The sequence below is a fragment of the Tupaia chinensis genome, unplaced genomic scaffold (genome assembly GCF_000334495.1).
Source record: "Tupaia chinensis unplaced genomic scaffold, TupChi_1.0 Scaffold000066_1, whole genome shotgun sequence".
In the NCBI taxonomy this organism is placed as follows: Eukaryota; Metazoa; Chordata; class Mammalia; order Scandentia; family Tupaiidae; genus Tupaia; species Tupaia belangeri.
In genome coordinates this window covers 9,871,227-9,891,753 of record NW_006159525.1, presented here as the reverse complement: position 1 = coordinate 9,891,753, position 20,527 = coordinate 9,871,227, and the positions used below count along the sequence as shown (strand labels likewise).

The 20,527-nt window shown below is 43.4% G+C and overlaps 1 protein-coding gene and 1 pseudogene across 2 annotated transcripts in view; both read right to left on the bottom strand.

Annotated features, from left to right (window-relative positions):
* The window catches only part of SLC19A3 (solute carrier family 19 member 3), a 28,798-nt gene extending 18,394 nt beyond the window's left edge, over positions 1–10,404 (bottom strand). For both annotated transcript variants that reach the window (XM_027766442.1, XM_006141934.3), the window contains exon 1: positions 10,332–10,404. The gene's annotated coding sequence lies outside the window, so the exon portion shown is untranslated. The remainder of the gene's footprint in view (positions 1–10,331) is intronic.
* Positions 10,405–18,419: 8,015 nt separating this feature from the next.
* LOC102477796 (protein S100-A10 pseudogene) lies at positions 18,420–18,713 on the bottom strand (annotated as a pseudogene).
* Positions 18,714–20,527: the final 1,814 nt, after the last annotated feature.

Genomic DNA, 20,527 nt, shown 5'->3' with positions numbered 1-20,527 from the left:
TTTTCTTTTTTTTTCTTTTCTTTCTTTCTTTCTTTCTTTCTTTCTTTCTTTCTTTCTTTCTTTCTTTCTTTCTTTCTTTCTTTCTCTTTCTTTCCTCTTTTCTGTCTTTTCTGTCTTTTCTCTCTCTCACTCTCTCTTTCTTTCATGAGAGACAAAGACAGAAATCTCCAACAGGGTCTTCACTCCACGATCCACCCCCACTCCCAGCTGGCCTGGATCACGTACATGTGCACAGTGTGCTCCGGAAGTCCCAGGACGTGAACGCAGGACCTTTCCCTGGGGGTCTGGTTGTATTATCGCTGCGCCACTTCCTAGTCCTATAGATCAAAATCTACTTGGTCATAAAGCTTGCATGTTTTTGCTGGCCTTAAGTGTGGTTAATGCTTCTGAGGTAATTTATAAGAGGGAAACTAATTTATTGTGAGCATGAAGTTTTTCTGCATATTATCTCATTAAAGCCTCACAATATGTATTATTTTTCCAAATTTCAAGAAAAAGTAAATAGAAGATCCAAGATATTAAAAATCTGGATTTTAATCACATGGTCATGATTTGAATATAGTCCTCCTAACACCCACTGAGATTCTTTCACTCACTCCACTCTGCCTCATTCTGTTGCCTCCTTCCCTGACTTTGTCACTGGTATGAACTTCTGACAACCATCCACAGTGAGAGGATGAAGTTCTGGGTCTATCTGTTTGCTTTTTAAATTTGCTATAGGCTCATGTGCTTGCCAGAGAGATAGCAAGGAACAGAGAGAGAGGGTGTGAAACACCCCCCAAGGGAGATGAGGAGATGACAATGCTGCAATCCCATACCCATTCTCCTCTTAGGATTTGGGGCACAAATGCACAAGCACCAGGTATGTTTTTCAAGCCACTGGGTCTGAGACTTGAACTAAACAGTTGGCCCTGTAGGACACAACTGCCTTAACCACCATGCCGCCTTACAAACACATTCATAATAAAGATTATGGCTTCATATTGAGAACTTCCAGGGGGAATTTTCCTTGGCAAGTCTGTGAGGTAGATAGGGGTAGTATTGTCCTCATTTTACAGTAGCAATATGGCGGGCCAAAGGCAATAACGTTTGTGTGGTTTTCATGTTTAAAAATAGAGCCCAGATTTGGGCTCAGTTTCTTTTTTTTTTTTTTTTTATTCCAAGTCCAGTAATCTTTCCTCTCATACTGTGTTGAGAGTCCCTGGCTATAGCATCAAAATTTCAATGCCAGTTTATTTTGAAATAAAGTTTTTCAGATTGTGGTGTCCAAAAACTTATGGGTTATAAATGGGATCTATTTTTAAAAATGTGGGAAAAGATATTAAATATTAGAGTGCACTGCAGAATAAGACTTAGCTTTTTCTCTGGAACTTCTGTGTGGGTTATCAATATATAAAGGTACATGTGTGTTTACCATCCTACACGGGACATTGCCACTAGGTTAGAAGTCATAGTGGAGAGAACAGACTAAAAACCTGCACATCCTGGGACAGCAGGTGGCATGGTAGTTAGGCACTAGATCCCACATGGTCAACCCCACGGTTCAAGTCCTGGACCCAGTGGATTGAAAAACATGCTGGGCCTGTATGCATGCCTGAATCCCAAGGGGAATGGAAAATAAGGGATTATGACATGGCCGTCCTCCTGCGAGGAGCGGGAGGATTTCTCACTTTCCTTCTCTCTCCATTTCTCTCCATGTGCACACATCCCATGACAAAAAATCTAAAAAACAAAACAAAACAAAGCTGCACACTTCGTAAGTACACCGATGAATGTCCCCATAGAACACTTTGTTACAGCTGGGTAGACCACAGTCTTAACAGCAAAATGCCATTCTGGAATGGACATCTTTCCATTCGTAAATTCCATCTTGACCCCATATTACCCGCCTTCTGAATAACACTCTGAACTTCCCTCTGCCTCACTTGACTCTACCTTGAGTACATGATGTACTTGATTTTTCTGAGCTGAGAATTCTGAAAGCAAGATATTTACCTTTCCCCTTCATTTTCTGTGCTTACCAAATAAGAAGATACTCCCTTTGAAAGGTGCTGCTGTATGAGTAATTCTCACACGTTGCTCAAAAGTTCCATTGCCATTTGAAAGAAAGGTTATGAGAACATGGGCCAGCTGATGGCATGGTGAAGGCACCTAGATCCCACATGGCAGACTGCACAGTTCAAGTCCTGGACCTGGAGGCTTGTGGGTGCATGTGCGTGCCTACCTAAAATCCTGGGAGGAGAATGGAGGAGAAGGGATTGTGGCATGGTCATTGGGGTGCTCTCTCACTTTCCCTCTCTCTCTGTCTCTCTCTGGCAAGCATACATGCCCACCAGGAAAAAAAAAATTAAGAACAACGTGTAAGTAGATTAAAAACAAAACAATACAAAACCAAAGGGACGTTTACCCAAGCAAAGGCCAATCTATCAGACTATCATGACTTGAAACATTCAGTGAAGATTCTGGAGGTAACAAGAAAGGCTGCATTCTTTAGCTGCTCCTTCTGGTGGGCTTGGACATGCAGCAGGGAGGAGGGTAGTAGCAATAACAGAAAGGAGAGGTGAGCTTTGTGCTCTGGCCTTGGCTCCATTCCTGAGCCACTCTGGCTCCGAGCCAGTCTCCCACCTCTGCCCCCGGCAGACAGAAGCCTCTGACTTACCTGTGGTTCACCACGTGGGCCCGGGATTAAACAGCGAGTGTGTGTGAACCTGAATGTGCCCCACAGACCAGCGCCACCTTCGAGTTCTAAGTGACCCTCTGAATTACTTGGGGAATAATATGTTCCTTTCTCTTTTGCTGGTAGGGCAATGTAAATATTTCTCATTTTATGAAAAAAATCCCATCTGTCCCGTAAGGAAGTCCCCAGCTTCTCTCAGTCTCCACTTTTGGCCTATTTTCACAGATACCACAAATTTAATTGCTGTTTCTCCTTCTTCAGGGTATGCGGGGTGTTGTAGTCTTTTGAAAACGGGCAGTTCTCCTGCTAGAATGTCTAATCCTACTTCCTACATGTAGATTTTTCTTTTGAAAGCACCCTCAAGGGGGATGGCCACACCACAGTCCCCTCTACTCATGCTCCTCTCAGGATTTGGGGCACATATGCACATGCACCTGGCGTGTTTTTTGAGCTGCCAGGTCCAGGACTCCAACTGCATAGTTGGGCATGTGGGATCTAGCTGGTCAGGTGAGAGCCAGCTGCCTTAACCTCTGTGCCACCTGCTGGCCCAGGGACATTCTTTCTAATGCCACCTGTTATATGCTTGTTATCTCTTGGGATCAGAGTTTAATTTTTTCCCCTTTTCTTTTATTCTAATTATTACTGTTACTGGCTTTCTCAACTTTATAAGTAGTTCCTTAAATTATTATTTAACCACATCCTTAAGACTTTCCACATGGTTTCAGGCCAACACTCATTCCTATACAAATGCTATGACAATAATCATAAGTGTTTACCTGATTTTTTAATACCACCTCAGAAACCTCCAATTTTCTCATGTTGACTGCAAGACCTCTTTCCATGACTGTGGACATAAACATTTCCAAGTGTCATTGATACATGTGGTTGGAACCATGTTGGGACTAAACCAGCTTGGACCTTATCAAGATTCTAGGCATGGACACATCATACTGCCTAGACTTTCGGTTGTGCGTATGTGCCTGTGAGTGTGTTTAACTAAAAATGCGATGGCTGGGGCAAACAGGTAACGTAGTGGTTAAGGCACTGGACTCCCACATGGCAGACCATGGTTTGAGTCCCAGACCCTGTGACTTAAAACTTATACCAAGTGTGTGTACCTGTGTGCCCCAAGTCTTGAGAGAAGAAGGGAGGAGAAGGAATTGCAGCATGGCCATGCCCCCTGGGAGATGATTTCTCGATTTCTGTCTTTCTGGTGAGCACCCTAATAGCAAAAATCTCTCTCTCAAATAAAAAATAATAATAATATGCCACCATATTTTAAGTGTATTTTCCATTTATATAGGACAAGCAACTTATAAAGACAATAGGTCCAGCCCATGGCCTGATGGTTAAGGAAGTCAGATACCACATGGACAACCATGGTTCAAATCCCAGACATGGAAGCTTGAAAACATGCCCCATGTATTTGCATGCCCCAAATCTCATAGGAATGGAGAATGGAGAAGGGATTGTAGCATGACTATACCCCACTGGGGAGTGCTTTTTCTCTCACTCTCTTTCTCTGTCTCCCTCTGGGTGAGTGCATGCACCCTCTGGCCAATTTTAAAAAGAAAACAAACACAGAAAAAAAAAAGCAGCACTGTAAAAACTGGCATGCCTTGGTGGGTTTCCTGGCTCCCTGTCCCTGAGGCCTGGGTGGATTTCCTAGCTAAGGAAGAGCCTTGCTTATCATTGCTCCACTCATCTCCCGCTCACAAGGGATGGGATTCTCCCATAGCCAAAGTATTCAGAGCTTTGGGATTCCTGGGGCAAATGGCAAGATGTCTTGTTGAAAGCAAAGAAACATCCCAAACCTGGTTTTGCAACAGTTTCCCACAACTGACAGCCTGCAGAACAAGAGAAGAGGTCAGCAGAAAGGAATCAAATCCTTTAGCATGTTTGTTTAGAAGATACTGCTGGAATTAGCCCAGAGGTCAATAATTCTAAAAAAATGATCTAGAATCCCCAGTCCTCAACTAATCCCTGCCCTCCCTCTCTAGTCATTCCAGCCATCTCACAGAGGGTGCCTGAGGAGATGGCCAGCATCTGCAATGTGACCCGGCTGCATTGTCACATCACTGCAGACCTTTGTTGCAAGCAAAATCCCTACTACAAATAAGAGAGCATGAAATTCATCATTTAAAAGTTACATGAACCTCACAGACTCTAAATTCCAAAGGATTTGAGCAGCTGGACAAGAGACATGTTGTTAGCAAATTATTGTAGTTGACCCCAAGGGCAAATGCTTCTTGTTTGTTTGCTTGTTTGTTTTTTAAAGATTTTTTTCTTTTTCCACAGCGTGTGTACACTCACTAGAGAGAGACAGAGAGAGAGGAAGCAAGACTCACCCTTCAGGGGGATGGGTACACCACAGTCCCCTCTCCTCCATTCTCCTTTGGGGAGTTTGGGGACACACACACACATGCTCAGTGTGATTTGCAAGCTGCCAGGTCTGGAACTCAAACCGTGGTCAACCATGTGGAAGTCCAGCACCTTAACCACTATGCCTCTAACAGGTCCCAAGGGCAAATGCCTTTTTAAAAAATGAAGTTTGAGCCAGTATTTGTTACTGAAGCAAACATCAAACTTTTCTTGTCTATTCACACACTTCTGTGACCAGGTATGGCAGGGTTTTTCCACACACACCACAAAGCAGTTCTCCAGCAGACACCAACTGAGTGACTTAGATTCAATTCAGTGCTGACACCATCCACCAGGGAGTAGCGTCAGATTCCCAAGTTCCAGGCTTAGCCCCACAAGCCTGCCTTCACATTAGGTGCCCAAGTACACTGTACCTATACTTCTGACCAACTACCTATCAACTGCACTCTCACTGTCTTCTTTTTGAGTTTGATTACTTTGCTTGGGCAGCTCACAAGACTCAGGGGGGACACTTGCACTTACTGGTGTATCATAAAGGATATTACAAAAGATACGGATAAATAGCCAGATGCAAGGATGAGTAAGGCAAAGTTCAAGGAAAAGGGGTGCAGAGATTGCATGCCCTCGTGAGGGTACCACCCTCCACTTGCCCAAGTATTCAGCAGCCCCTGAGCTCATCAACCCTTGCTGTTCGGGAATTTTCATGAGCTTGATCTCCAACCCCACCGCTCGCCCTCTTCCTGGGGATTTGTGGTGGGGCTGGAAGTTCTAATCCTCTAATCACAGTGTCTCTCTGGTGACTGGCCTCACTCTAAGACACCCTCATTTGTGTAAATTCAGGTGTTAGGAAAGGTACTTATTAAGAATTATGAAACACATTCCTTCCACTCTGGAACTTGCAACTGCCTATGACAGGAATTTGGACAGAGGTCAAATGCGTGTCCTATTCTGCATATCTTTCAGGCTTCTGTCTATGAGGGCCTTCACTGCCACAGTGAAAAGTCTGACTAAAAGGCTGACTACTCAACACCGAAATGTTTGCTCTTAGCTGAAATCAGAGTAAAACGACTTCTTCTGCCTTTTAATCCACTTACTACTGAAATAGAAAAGAACATAGCTTGGAGTAAAACGTTCAAATAAGCCAAGAGAGGCCACTAGCGGAGGTCAAGGCAAGCTGGTGCTGCAGGAAGGCACGGCATGGGGCGAGGGTTCCCCGCCCTCCCTCCCCACGATTCCAGTGCGGCCACGTCAGGTCTGGACGGCGGTCCCACCAGTTTCTAGGAAGCTGTTACATTTTGGCTGTGATTTCCTCTTGCCTAAGATGAAGTTGCAGTCACAGCTTCCCTTGCTCCATACACAAAAGCTAATTTGAAATAACAAACTACTACCGTAGCCTACCATCTAGAAGAAGGCATCTTCATGACCCAGCGACTAGCAAATATTGCCCTGAAATGACAAAAGGGACTGACCTTCAAAGAAAAACCATGATAAATTGTGTTTCGATAAAGAACCCCATGTGAAGCACCAGGCTCTGCAGGGCTGACCCGCATGGGAAGGTTCAGGGTTCGTGTCCAGAGACCTCTGTGAGTGTGCCAGCACACACGTGCCCAGCACCCATGGCTGATGCTAGGGATGAGTTGCAGTGTGATGACCTTGTTAAAAGTGCTGTCTTCCTTTGTCTCTCCTTCTCAAGGAAGAAATCAATAAACTCAATTCCTTTCCTCTATCTCCCCTTCTAATCAGGATTTGGGGCATATGCACATGTCTGGCATGTTTTTAAGCCACCAGTGGCCCGGATTCCAACTATAGCAAGCCGTGTGGATCCAGCTTTGTTAACCCCTAGGCTATGGGCTAGCCTGAATAGGATCTTTAAGACTGCACCTGCTGTAGACAATATAGAAAGAAACCAAAGGTAGGATAGCCACCACACTTCATAAATGTGGCCACAAATAATATTCCTCTAATTAAAGCAGATAGAATTGGGGTTACCTGTTCCTTCCATGTCCTGGGTTTATTCCCTTCTAGAACCAGGACTGGCTTCCTGCCTTTCGCTCCAAATTCTGCTCCTTCCTGCTACCGGCTGCTGCAAATCCCAATCATGGTGACCCTTCCTCTTCCTGGAGTTCTGCTTCCTAGTTCTTCAGACAAGGAGCAATGGCTTTACACACAGAAGCCCACCCCTTGCTGAAGGTTTTGCGTACTGGGCCTGCCCCTTCTACTGGGCCTGCCCCTTCGCACTGAGCCTGCCCCTTCACAGGGGCAAGACTCAGCCAGTCTTTGTAATCTCATTAAAAGAAAAAAAGAAAAAAAGACATCCAGATTCAGATCTTTCTGAAACACAAATGGTTAGTGAGGCAAACAAATCAGAACCACTGTTCTCTGGATGTCATTACTAAAGTAAACTGGTTTCTCTTGAATTTTGCAATAAGTGACATAGACTCTCAGAAACTATCACTGAATTCAAAATCCTTTGTGTCAAATCCCCACCCTCACTCCTGGAAAAAAAAAAGGGAAAAAAATCTTGCTGAATTAAGGCATTCCACGCAACTTCAAAAGGTGTGAACTAGGCCAGGTAATCAGTACAAAGGCCAGAAGAGTTCTGCTTTTGGTCAAAACTATTGCAAGAGGCCTCACCTTATAGTGCAATGGCTAAGCACAGTGGAGGGAACCGGATTCTGCATGCCCAACCACAATTAGAATCCTGGCCCTGCGGATTAGAAGATGGGATAGAGAAATGGAGGAAAACATTGCGGTGTGATCATGCCCCGTTCTCTCTTTCACAAATGCACATTCCCTCTGACAAGAGAAAAAATCAGAAGAGTAGAAAAAGTGATCTTTAAAATGCACACTTCATATCCTATTTTATTATATAAGTATCATTTCTTTTCACTTGTATGAGGCATTTGCTGATAAATTAATCGTACCTCCCCAAGTCGTGTTTACTCTCAGCACGCTTTGTTAGATGCAGCAGGAAGACGATGCCTAACATAACCACAAAACTGTGGTGGACGGTTTAGGTAGAAAGCCAGCTGACCAAGCCTAGTCATTGAAACGGGATGCAGGTCTCGGATGCATGAGTGGAGATGAGGGCACAAGGACAAATTTGTGCCTCAAGGAAAACCTGAAATGTTGAGCTATTTACAATTGGAATTGTCACAACTGACAGCAATGGGAAATCATTCTTGTCTATAAGCAGGCTATTAAGCTTTATCCAGGGAAAGGACAATGTTCTTCCTCCCTCCCCCATGTGAAACCAGCTTCGCTATTCATGGTCTACGCTTCACTGCTCAGTATTTCTGATCCAGGAAGGTGTCCATTCTTTGGGTTCTCCTTTGATCTGGTTGTGACAGCCTTACCAGTTTCCTCATTGCTGAGTAAAAGAAGTCCTTTAACGGTGTTTATTTTTATATCTGAGTGAGATTCATGACTTGATCCTTTCCCAAATATTATCTTTTAATTCTATTAATAGTTACTCTTCACTCTGTCTCTAGCCTATCCAAGTAACTACCCATTTATTCCCCTGAACCTAAATGATTTGGTAATAGTTGTTAAATTACCAAGTTGCTGTCTGAGTGTTTTGACATCTCACCACAAACATTTCCAGCTTCTGGCTTATTTCGTTTATTTTTGCCTTTGTTTTTCTTTCCTCAGGTTTAGGTTTGCAGTGACTAGAGTGGGTCAGCCTCATGCCCTATATTCTTCCTGACTCAAACTTTGCCCATGGCATGAATACAATCTCTCCAGGTCTCCTTTTAACATCCTTTTCTTCCCCTTAGAGACTAGCATTTTATTTATTTTAATATCACCAGAGGGTGTGTGCGTTTCCCACAAAAAGAGAGCGAGGAGGAGGAAGGGAGAGGGAGAAAGTACCCCACAATGAAACATGGTAACACTGCAGTCTCTTCCCCTCCATTTCTCCATCCTGTCCAGGGCACACCTGCACAGGTGCCCAGCGTGTTTCTCAAGTTGCCAGGGCTGGGATCTGAACCACTGTTGACCATGTAGGGTCCAGTTTCCTCAACCACTGACTATCAAGCTGACCTGCCCCAGGTCTCTTAAAACATGGATGATCATCCCGATCTCACAAGGTTGTCTCAGCAGTCTTTGTAGTGTAATAGGTACCCGGAACATAACAGGTACTTAATCCGGTTCTTGGATCATAGTAGGTACTCAATAAACTTCCTTTTCCATTCCTTCTCAAGCAAACACACATGCAAATCCAATCAGAATTGACAATTTGGGGCATACATATTCCAGAGACAGTAGTTTTAGAAACACATGCAAGAAATAATGTCACCAAAACTGATAAGGGACAACAGACCAAGTAAATCTGTCTTTGAGTATTTATGCTTGAATTGCATTTAACATCACAAAACCTTGAGAAATCATGGTTGCTCTATTGCCAATAAGACTGAAAAAAAAAAGGTATTTTTGTCCATTTCAGTTACTATAAGATGATCTGAAGAAAAACAAATTTGGAACATTGGTTGTGTTTTGGTTTATTTAAAATACGTGCCTTAAGGTAAAAGAGAAAAAACTCCTTTTGAGCCTACCAATGTGTTCCAGTATGAGTAGGAGCAGAATACATAAGTGAGAGTATCTTTAGAAAACATTATTTCCTTCACTCTTTGCAAACTCGAAGCACTCCACGAGTTCTAAGCGTTCGCACCTTTGCAGCAGCGACACTGACTTAATAGACGTATACCCGCTTTCTGAGGAGTTGGGTATCCTCCCCAGCAGTGTTACTGTAAGGGGGGTCGTGTTTTCTCTTTTGTTCAGTTTGATGGAAGCCATTCTCAATAGCACCCCTGCTCTCTCAGTTTCAAGTTCACCTTTCTTTTCCTCAAGAGGGAGCACTTAATTTCCATCCTGGGATGGGGATTTGGAATTCTGTGTTAAGATTTCTTTGCTGTCAAAATCTGGGAACACAAGTATAACGATGGGAAGGGGGCGCTGGCGTTTTACTACAATCAGGGTTTTATTTAACCTGCTTTTCCAGAAGACTGCACACGACGATTCCAGCCACACCTACTTAGGCGAGCCCCAACCCGAGGCTGGCTGAAGTGCTCAGAGCCTGCCGCAGAGAGAGGGGAGGAGCGAGGCCTCCTCCCGCCGGGTCCAGCGTGACCCAGGTCGGTCCGCGCCGCCGGCTGCAGCCAGGTGCCAATCCGCCCAAGCTCTCTAAAGGGAGGAAGAGTGACAGAACGCTGCGACCGAGGGATGCAGTGTTTCTCCAATTCGTTCACCTCCCTCCCCCCGGAAATGCTCTTACCTAAGGAAGGGGTGGGGGTCCTGTTCACCAAATCGCTCTCTTGCCGGGACAGCCCAGCACCCTTGACCCGCGGGTGGAATCAGACACTCTAGGTAGGGGCGGGGCCGGGAGCCCGCCCCGGCCAGGAAGGGGAAGACCACGCCCCTTCGTTTGCATACGCTAATCAAGGCTTCCTGTGTCCTTTTAGCCTGAGGATGCAATACAGGTCTGAGGTCCGGTTTGTCCTGTGGAATTCTGTATTTGGCTTGAGCAACTTAATCAGTTGACGCTAAATATCAAAGTAGTAAAGCAGGATGTACTGAATCCAGAATTGATCATTTGCTCTATTTATAAATGTTTTTCCCAATGAATCCATTTAATTCTCCCCAAAATCTTAAGGGAGGAGCACTGCTATGGTCTTTGTTGCAGAGAGGAAAGTGAGGCAGAAGGCAGTAGGCCTAGTAAACAGAAAAGCCTGGATTTTAGTTGATGGATCCTGGCTTCAGAGCCAATGTTTATAATCACTGTGTATTTTTTAGTATTGGAAAGGGTAGGATGGTTTCCTGGTACTTTGAAATCTTCTGATTAAAAATAGTTCATATGTTAAAGTATATTTATTAAGCAGAATTTTTAAAAAAGTGTTATAAATTTTTTATTAAATCAGAAATAAATTTTAAATTATTTTTTTCTGTTTGTTTGTGGAAATGAAAAACCTCTCCTAAAGGTACACACAGCTTGGTTTCTAATAGCTACTAGCAGAAGTGAAATTGATTAAGATTTACCCAAATGGCTTGGAGCTCTGTCCTACTGGTTTGGACTTTTCACTCATGCTTTTTACTTGTGAAAAGTCTTCCTGTAAATTACTGAGTGGCACCGTGGGTGCAGAGTACCTGTTTCACTGAGCCACAGGGGCCCTTGCAAGTTGCTGGGTCCTTCTAGAGAATGTTGTGAAATTCCTTAAAGGTTGAAGGAATCTTGATTCTCTCCATACCTCTAGACAAGAGGTGACCTCAAATCAGATCTTGAAATTTTACATCTGTTTCACTGACATCTCATGGCCATAGTCTAAATCAGAGAAAGATGGTGAGGAATTCATTCATTTATAGAAGCATAAACTGGTATATGTGCAGAGATCTGGGTTGGATTTTATGGGATCTAGTGGTGAAAGGGACTGGGTGGGGTAATAGAATGCAAGAGGTTGGCCAAGTATAGATAATTGTTGACTTAGGTGATGGTTCTTAGATATCTATTGTATTATTTTCCACTTTTTATCAAGTATATTTGATATTTCCCATAATAAAAACATGCTTAAAAGTCATGAATTTATTCAAGTTATTTATTGAGTTGAGCATCCTTAATCTGAAAATCTACAGTTTGAAATGCTCCAAAATCTAAAAAGAAGAGAAAAATAAGGAACGCTCTAAAATCTAAAACCTTTTGAATGCCAGTACTACAAGTGGAAAATTCTACAACTGCTCTCATGTCACAAAGCCATAGTCAAAATGCTGTAGTACAAAGATATAGTACAAAATCACCTTTATTAGCTGACCAGCAACTACAGCCTGAGGCTCGGGGGCCAAGAGTCAGAACTGGAGTGCCAGCCAAAGTTTGGGGTAGCCTCTTACAGGGGTTGGTTGCCAGGTATGCAGGATTCTCACGCGAAAACAGTTACAGAAGCTGAATCAAGCAGGTTAATTATTTATGAGGGGACTGAGGTTTCTATGCAACCAGTTACATTGCTAAACAAAGGGGTTTTGAGCTAGTTAGCAAAGGCAGTAGCAGGTACAGGATGTTGTCCCAGGTGCGGTTTTCTGTATGGCTAGCATGAGCTATTTTCTCATGGGAAGAGCAAGCAGGTTTCCAGAAGCAGACAGCCATGTTAGGGTAAGGGAACAAACTGGACAAATAGTTGCTCTGTGCAAATAGTTGCTTATGTGGCCTTCTACAAATTCTCTCTGTAAAAAAAAGTGTTGTTATGGAAAAACAAAAAACAAAAAGAACAAAATATAGATCAAGTAGACTTGTAGATTTGATAGAGAAGAGGATGGAGACTAGGGCCCACGACTTAGAACTTTAATGTCAAGAAAGAATCTACAGGAAAGGGAGAACACAGAAGCTAGGAAAGAAAGGAGCAGCAGTGGGGGATAGGGTGGAGGGTGAAGAAGCTTATTAGGAAGGAGGGAGTGATCAGTTGTGTCAAATGTTACTAGGAGGCCAAACAAAAAGCCCTGTGGAAAGTGTGGTCAATTTACCTAGAAAATAAGTTGAGGATCTCTTGTAGTGATACTCAACCATGTGGCTATACGAAGTACACAAACATCTGTGTGGAGGGCCAACCGGGTGATGTGGTGGTTAAGGTGGCTAGGTCCTCCACAGCTGTCTGTGGGGTTTGAGTCTCAGACCTGGTAGCTTGAAAAGTGTGCAGCATACCACATGTGACTTTCCAGCCAGAATACACTGTAAAGTGGGTTAATCACACATTTTATCATCAACACACACACATATGTATATATATATTTTCCCCCCTATTCATTCTCTGCCATTTCCCATCTCCTCTCATCCTGCCTCTGGTTTCTACAGTTGCTTTCCATTCCTTTATTCTTTCTCACATTGTATTGATTCACAAAATATCTTAATTAATCTAAATATTTTCAATAGTAAGTTCAGCTGATATCTATCTATCTATCTATCTATATATATACACATATTTGTGAACAAAAGTTGACTTTAGGCATGAAACTCTGTGGGTAGAATGAATATACTATAAAATAGCACATAGCTGAAGCTATATAGCTTACTGTGGTCACTAAATGGGTATTTTTTAAATACATTTTTTAATTTCAAGAAAGGCAGTTTTAGCTTTAATAAATAAAAATAAAAAAATGTTAAGAGAATTTTGCTTAGTTCTTAAAGCCAGGAAACAGGTTAGGATTCTGGACCAGTCCACAACTTGAAAGAAGACAAAACTCCTTGACACTGGCAAACAAAGCATAGAAGGTGAGTAATGTTCTAGTCAAAAGTCAGAACATTCTATTTCACCAGTTTAAACTCACGTTCTTTATCTTCTGTTGTGGTGCGATCTTTCTGTTTAAATTCTGGAAGGTAACGCTCAGCTCTGGACTTGTCCCTACCATTAAGCTGGCCATTTTCTTATTTGTTTTAGAACGCTTACATCTGTGTCTCTGACTTTACTTTTCCTGGTATAGCACTCACTTCAGAACTTCTTGAAGAGCTCGTCTGGTCTTGGTAAATTCTTTCAGGTTTTATTTATCTGAGAATGTTCTTGTCTTTTCTCCCCATATGGAGGATAATCTTGCTGGATATAGGATTCTTGGTTGAAATTGTTTTTCACTCAACAGTTTGAATATATTTTCCCATTCTTTCCTTGCTCGCAATGTTTCTGATGAGAGGTCCACTGTTAGCCTGATGGGATATCCTTTGTAGGTAACTTGATGTTTCTCTCTTGTCAGTCTGAGTATCTTGTCTTTGTGGTTTTAGTCATTCTGGCTACAATGTGTCTTGGAAAAGATCTTCTTGGGTTGATCCTGTTTGGGGGGTCCTTTGAATTTCTTGGGTCTGGATCTTTGAATGCTTCTCTAGGTTTGGGAAGTTTTCTTGCAGGATATCATGGAATAGATTCTCAATACTCTTATTAGTCTCTTCACCTTCTGGGATACCAATTATTCTTATTTTTGGACGTTGAATGGTATCTATTATTTCTCGTATATTATTCTCATTTTTGGGGGTTGTTTTTTCAGTCTTCATGGTGGATTTTACTAGTGCAGTGAGTCTGTCTTCAACATCTGAGATTCAATTCTCTGTATGATCTAGTCTGCTTTTAATACTTTCAAAGGGGGACCATCAAATAAATAAATAAATAAATAAATAAATAAATAAATAAATAAATAAATAAAAATACTTTCAAAGGAGGTTTTGACTTCCTGTATCTCTAACAGCCTTCATCTCTAACAGTTCCATTTGATTCTCTTTTATGTTGTATATTTCCTCTTTCAATTCTTGCAAGAACGTCCTCACCTCCTGGAACTCATTGATTTTTTTTTCCTTCTGGTACTCATTGTTTCTCTTCTCTTCCATCTCTGTTAGTTTTGTCACTATGACGACTCTAAATTCTTTATCAGACATTTCCATGAGTTCCATTGTACTGTCTATGGATGAAGAGGAGTTATTCTTTTTCCTTGGGGGTGAGGTATTTTCATGGTTTCACATATTTCTTGTGCCCCTGCAGTGATTTCTAGCCATCTGACAAGTATTCATTTCTTCCTAATTTCTAGAAGATCATTCTGAGCGATCAGAGGCACACAGGAGGATGTGGTCTGCAAACTCTTTGGTGTTGCATTTTTCTCCCTTTGTGTCACAGATTCAGTGGGAGTTGAGGAATATGAGGACCCAAATAGTATTCGGAATTTGGCAACTTTTCACTCAGACTTGTCTAGACACTCAGTGGGGGAAGGCTTAGCCATGAAGTGATGAGGTAAAAGAAAAAGGATAAGAAAACAGAGAAAGAAAAAAAAAAGAGAGAAAAATGGAAAAAGGAAACAAACAAAATTATTTATTTGTTGTTTTAGAAAACAAAAAATGAAAAACACATGCTGCGCTTGCATGCCAGGCGAAATCACTAAATCTCAGCTCTCGTGGAGGACTCAGTCTTCTGGCCTGCCCTTTCTGTTTGCCTAGATGAGAGGGGACAGGGGAGGGAGATTTCAGAGCCAAGAAAAAAACTTTACCTTAAAAAAATTTTTTTAAAAGAAAAATAAAAAAATGAAAAGACAGTGACAGAGAGGCAGAAAGAGACAGAGAGAAGGAGACAAGGGCTCTCCCAGGGTAAATTCTCAGCAGAACATCTTCATTGCTCTTATCGCTGAAATCACTAGATCTCAGCTCTCATGGTGCACTCAGTCTCATTCTCAAGTCATAATTTTTTTAGACATTTATACTGTATATATAGACATAGAAACTCTTATTAGATGCCAATCAATTTTGAAAAAGTTCAGGTAGAGAAAGAAGCAATCATTTTTCACTAAAACCCTTTTAATTTTTTTCAATTACTGTTTGATCTGCTCTTATGTAGCAGAAATCAAAGTTTCCATAATGCTCACCTCAAATCTTATTGCTTTACAGCTATGGTACACCTTCCATTAAAAATAAAAAGATAAAGCAGTCAATCCAGTGATTAATTTGTCATGGCTTTCACTGGAAAAGGTGAGTGGTGGTAAAGAGAAGACCAACGGACAAAAAGACACACAGAAAGAGATGTTATTGTCAACAAATAGAAAAAAGCACTGAAAGCCCATGAGTCAAGCCATAGCCAAAACCATGTACTACCTTAAGTAGGTTTCCTCTCAGTTTTTTTTCTTTTTCCTAATAAAATCTCTCCCCTAAGCATCACTGTTAACCCTCCCAAGACTGGGTTTCATCTTTAGACCCTTTATCCTCAGATTTCTTAGGTGGGGGGCTTGCAGATATTTTCTTTTCTGGAGAGCTTTCTGGTTCCTTGTCTTCTCTGTGAGAAAGAATCTTTTCCTTTGGAGCCTTTGAAGCTGTGGAGTGACCCACTTTTCCTTTATCTTTCACTGGACTTGGGATCATTGTAGCCTTCAGCCTGAGTTTGGGCGTTTTCTTTTCTTTTCTCTCAGGTTTGGCCTTCATAACCATTTTTTTTCTCTTTTTTGTGAACTTCCATAGTCACTATCCCCATCATCTTCTCTTAGAGAAAAGGGCTTTTATATGGGCTTTGGCGAGGTCCGTGTGGTTCACAGGGAACGCCATCTCTGTGGGAAGTCTTACATTATCGGTGTTACTGAGATGAATTTCTGCTTTCAGAAATCTGATCCATTTGTTCTTTTACACTTCGGAGCGTTTTCTCATAGCTGTTCAGTTTCTATTCAGTCTGATCTCCCTGCGTTAGAGCTACATCTAGCAACTTCATCAGGACGGCCACTTGTTTTCCGAGGCCATAACTGACTGGATGTCAGCCCCATCTAACACCTGCAGCTCTCCGGGCAACCTTTCTGCAAAAGCCTCAGCACTGGAGATGGCGGATTCACAGCCTTCCATCAAGATCTCAGGATCCTGCTCTGTCCTTGCGTTTAACTCTTGGTATTCACCAACTGCTTCTTCACCCCCTCCTGTCACGCTCTGATTTCTCTACTCTTCCAAAAGCTGTGAGCTAACATTGACGAAATCCATTTTCTTTCAGAGATAGCACTGATTCAATTTCCAAACACATGAAATAAATGCATTCTTTTCAGCAGTACTGCTGGCAATCCATTTGTGTATTTTCTTCAAAATGTAAATTAAATTCAGGATTTTCTTTGTTCGCATCTTTGGCATGTACCACAGCAAGGTCTCGAAGGGCCTACGGGATTTGCTTTTTATAGAAATTTCCCCTATCGGATGTCTTGACTGACCACCTTCACCATCAAGGGGTCCCTCAGCTGTCACTACAGCACACAAAAGCAGTTCTTTTATTTTTTCCTGCTTTACAGTCATTCACAATGCACAGCAGGGATTCGCCATTTGGTGTCAAATCGTCTTTTTGCAATGCATGCTTGAATGTCATCTTTTCCCAGCTGGCATGGTTTTCAAACTGCTGGTTTGGGGACTTGAACTGTCGGCCATGTGGGACCCAGGCACCCCAGGGATCTGCAAGGTCAGACAGAGCCCAGCAATGCCAGGCAAGTCCTCTAAGGTAAGGACGGGATGAGGCAGGGCGGCCACCACGGCTAGGATACCCCTCAGTTAAGGGGTAAAAGGAAAGCAGCTTTTCCACACCCCTTTCAAAATCGGGGCCTTCTCTTTTCTTCAAGTGCAGACAGGATTACCAAGGTGAAGGGAATAGGTACCCCAGATGCTACATCCTGAAAGGTACAGGGGGAAGAAGTTGATTGTCATGGTTCCTCTCTGAAGGAAAAGAAACAACCCAGCTCCTCAGAATACAGGGGCAGATGGAGCAGTTCCAATGACTGTGGCAGACAGGGCAGGAAAGCAGTCAAGGAGGGCTGGAGGCAAGTCTTAGAAGAATGCTGAAAGCAGAGTCAAGCATTTCTGTTTTCCTGCCTCAGCCTCCTGAATCTCTGGATTCCAGGTACAAGTCACCCAGCCCAGCCTTTAGACTGAACCTAGATCAGTCCCAGAGCTCTGTGTGGTCCTAGCCGGTAGAGACAATGTTTTAGCAGCCTGCCACCATGGCTGGGCGGAGGCTGAAGCATTCCTTACCCTGGAAGCAGAGCCAGGCCAGCCACTTAGCAACAGCATTGCTTCTGGCAGCAGCATTTCTGGCAACAGCCCTTCCCACAGCCACAGCCACATGAGCCACAGCCACAAGAGCTGCAGGTGCAGAGACAGCAGACCACAGGGGTGCTACAGCAGCCCCCACAGCAGCAGGGGGAGCAGGTGGAGCAGCAGCCCACCTGGGAGCACCTGCAGGTGGTGCAGCTGCCACAGCCTCTGCAGGCCCCGCAGCCACCACTGCAGCCACCACTGCAGCCACCGCTGCCACTACAGCCACTGCAGCCACCACCACAGCCACAGCAGCCCATGTTATCTGTAGAGAGGACAACCAAAGTGAGGAGAGAGGACTCAGAGAGGTGATGGGTTGGATGCTCTTTGCTCTAGGGACCTTTTAAATACCTTGTCTGGGGCTAAACACGTGGCAGGTGGCAACTTCCTGTTGTTCCCACCAGCTTCCCTGGGAAAATTTTGCAAGACCCTGAGTGTATTATTTCCTCATTGAACACCTCTGACCTTGTAGAAATGCCTATGTCAGCATTTACTCCTTCCTCATTTTGTGCTTCTAATAAAACAACCTGTTTTAAAAATAGTCTTGTTTTAACCTAGCAAGTGTGTTTTGGAGGGAAACTAAAAAAGGATTTTATATTTTAAAGCAAGGGGATGCAAACAATCTAAGAGTCAAAAGCTTATCTGACACCTAATTTAAACTTCTCTTTCTCTGCTTTTCCCATGAGAGTTTGATTGTTTTGGTACATTTTCTAAGGGTTCTGATCCGCTCATGAAATCCTCATATAGGGGGAGCTGCGGGTGGATTAAGTGACCCCATGGGAGAACTCTTGGTAGACTAGGAGTCATCAGTCAGTCTGCCAACTTCTTTCCCCTCTGCTTCATGTGAACTACAAGACAGTCATTGCTTGCAATGGCGAGGCCTGCAACGAGCAAAAAGAAGTTCTAGAAGCCCACTTTGCTACCTTAGCACTGTCCAGGTCCTTCGGTGATTTGTCAGCAGCCAGAGGGTCTTTCTGATTTTCCAGGGAGCTCCTTTTCCATGAGTACTCTCAGGCCCTCCTTTGTCAAGTGGCCTTTGTCACCAGCAAATTTGTGACATGTAAACATCATCGTTTCCATGGCGCGTTCCATTTGTGATGGCATTTTGGTGATATTACTGAAATCTTGGCAGGCAGGCAGGTGCAGACCCTGAGTATCTGCAGTTTGTTTTTAAGTATTTATTTATTCGTTATGATTTATCAAGCTGCTGATCCAGGACTCAAACCACCGTCAGTCTTGTGGAAATCCAGTGCCGTAATCACCATGCCACCTGCTGGCCCATAGTCTAGTAGTTTTTAAGTACAAGTATGATCTGCCCCAAAGTCTCATCTGATGAAACTCACCTCTTGTCCTCCCAGTACCAGGGGACCTCAGCTCTGAGTGAAGCTTTTCCCCCTTGGCTTCAGAGAAACTCTTTCTGTTTTCAGATGTTCTCTGATGCAAGAGAAGATGAGATCTCATGTGGAGACGCTGAGCACGAAAAGCCTCTTCTCACACATCATACGGTTTTCAGGCTGAAATGTCATGGAGTTTTGTCATTTATTTTCAGATTTACTCTTGTCCTTGATTCACAAGTCAAATAGAAAAAAAAAAAATTACTGCCTAGGAAGGTCTCTCTGGAGTGGAAGTCCTTGCCATAATGTATTTGAAAATGAGTTTCTCACGTCAGCTCATATCTCATCCCTGTCTCTTCTCATGAGGTGGAGGGCAGGGGAGCCCAAAGCCTCTGTCATCGGCTGACTTCACATCTCCAAGTAAGCCACAGTCTCTCTGTGACTCAGCTCCCCAAGTCTAGGTTAAATCATGCCTACTTAAAAAAAATCTTTTCTAGGGCATTCTTAGGTTCACAGAAAAATCGAGCCAGTGATGTGGAGAGTTCCTCCCCAGCATATCGCTGGCTCTGCTGTCAACCCCCAGGCCAGAGTGGTCCATCTGCTGCAGAGGGTGAGCCTCCATTGCCACGTCCAGGTCGGCATTGGAGTTCACTCTGGGGTTGTGCATCTGCCAATTTGGAGAAATGCACAAGGATACATTTCCACCATTAGAGCCTCGAACAAAATTGTTTCACTGCCCAATCCTCTGCGTTCTGCCTAATCATTTCCCCCTTTCCTCAACCCACAGCAACTTTTTTTTTTTCTTCCATAGGGTATGTGAACTCACTTCCTTCCCCTCAGGGAACGGCCACACTGCAATTCCTTCTCCTCTGTTCCCCTGAAATGTTGGGCTTGCATGCACATGTGTCCGGTGTGAGTTTCAAGCCACCAGGCCCAGGACTCGAAATGCAGTCAGCCATGTCGGAGTCTTGTGCCTTAACCACCATGCCACCTGCGGGTCCTACAACCACTGATCTTTTCACTGTCTCCATAGTTTTGCCTTAATTGGTGTGTCGAATAGTTGGAATCATAATTTCTAATTAAATTACAATTCCATTTACCACAACAAATGTTTTTAGAGCATGTGCCACTTGTAAGCATGGTTCCGGGAAGAAGGAGAGCGTGAGTGCTCTCCTGCCCTCTCTGCCAGCTACCCAAGGTGTTTCTCCCTTTCGAATCAGACGCTGCAGGTGTTTCCTCCAAAAACTTAAAAGAAGATTTCCAAACTATACAACTCTTTGTTGTAGAGTGTCACCAGATGAATGACCGCCAAAGCCAGATTAAGTTTAAAGGGAGTCTTTATTAGCTGACCAGCCACTACACCCTGAGGCTTGGGGCCGAGAGTCAGAACTGCAGCCCTGACCGAAGTTTGAGCAGTCTTTTTATAGGGGATCAGTTACCAGGGGTGTCTATACAAGCAGTTACAGAAGCTGAATCAAGCAGGTTAATTATTTCTGAGGGGACTGGGGTTTCCATGCAACCAGTTCCATTGCTAAACAAAAGGGTTTCGGGCTAGTTAGCAAAGACAGCAGCAGGTACAGGATG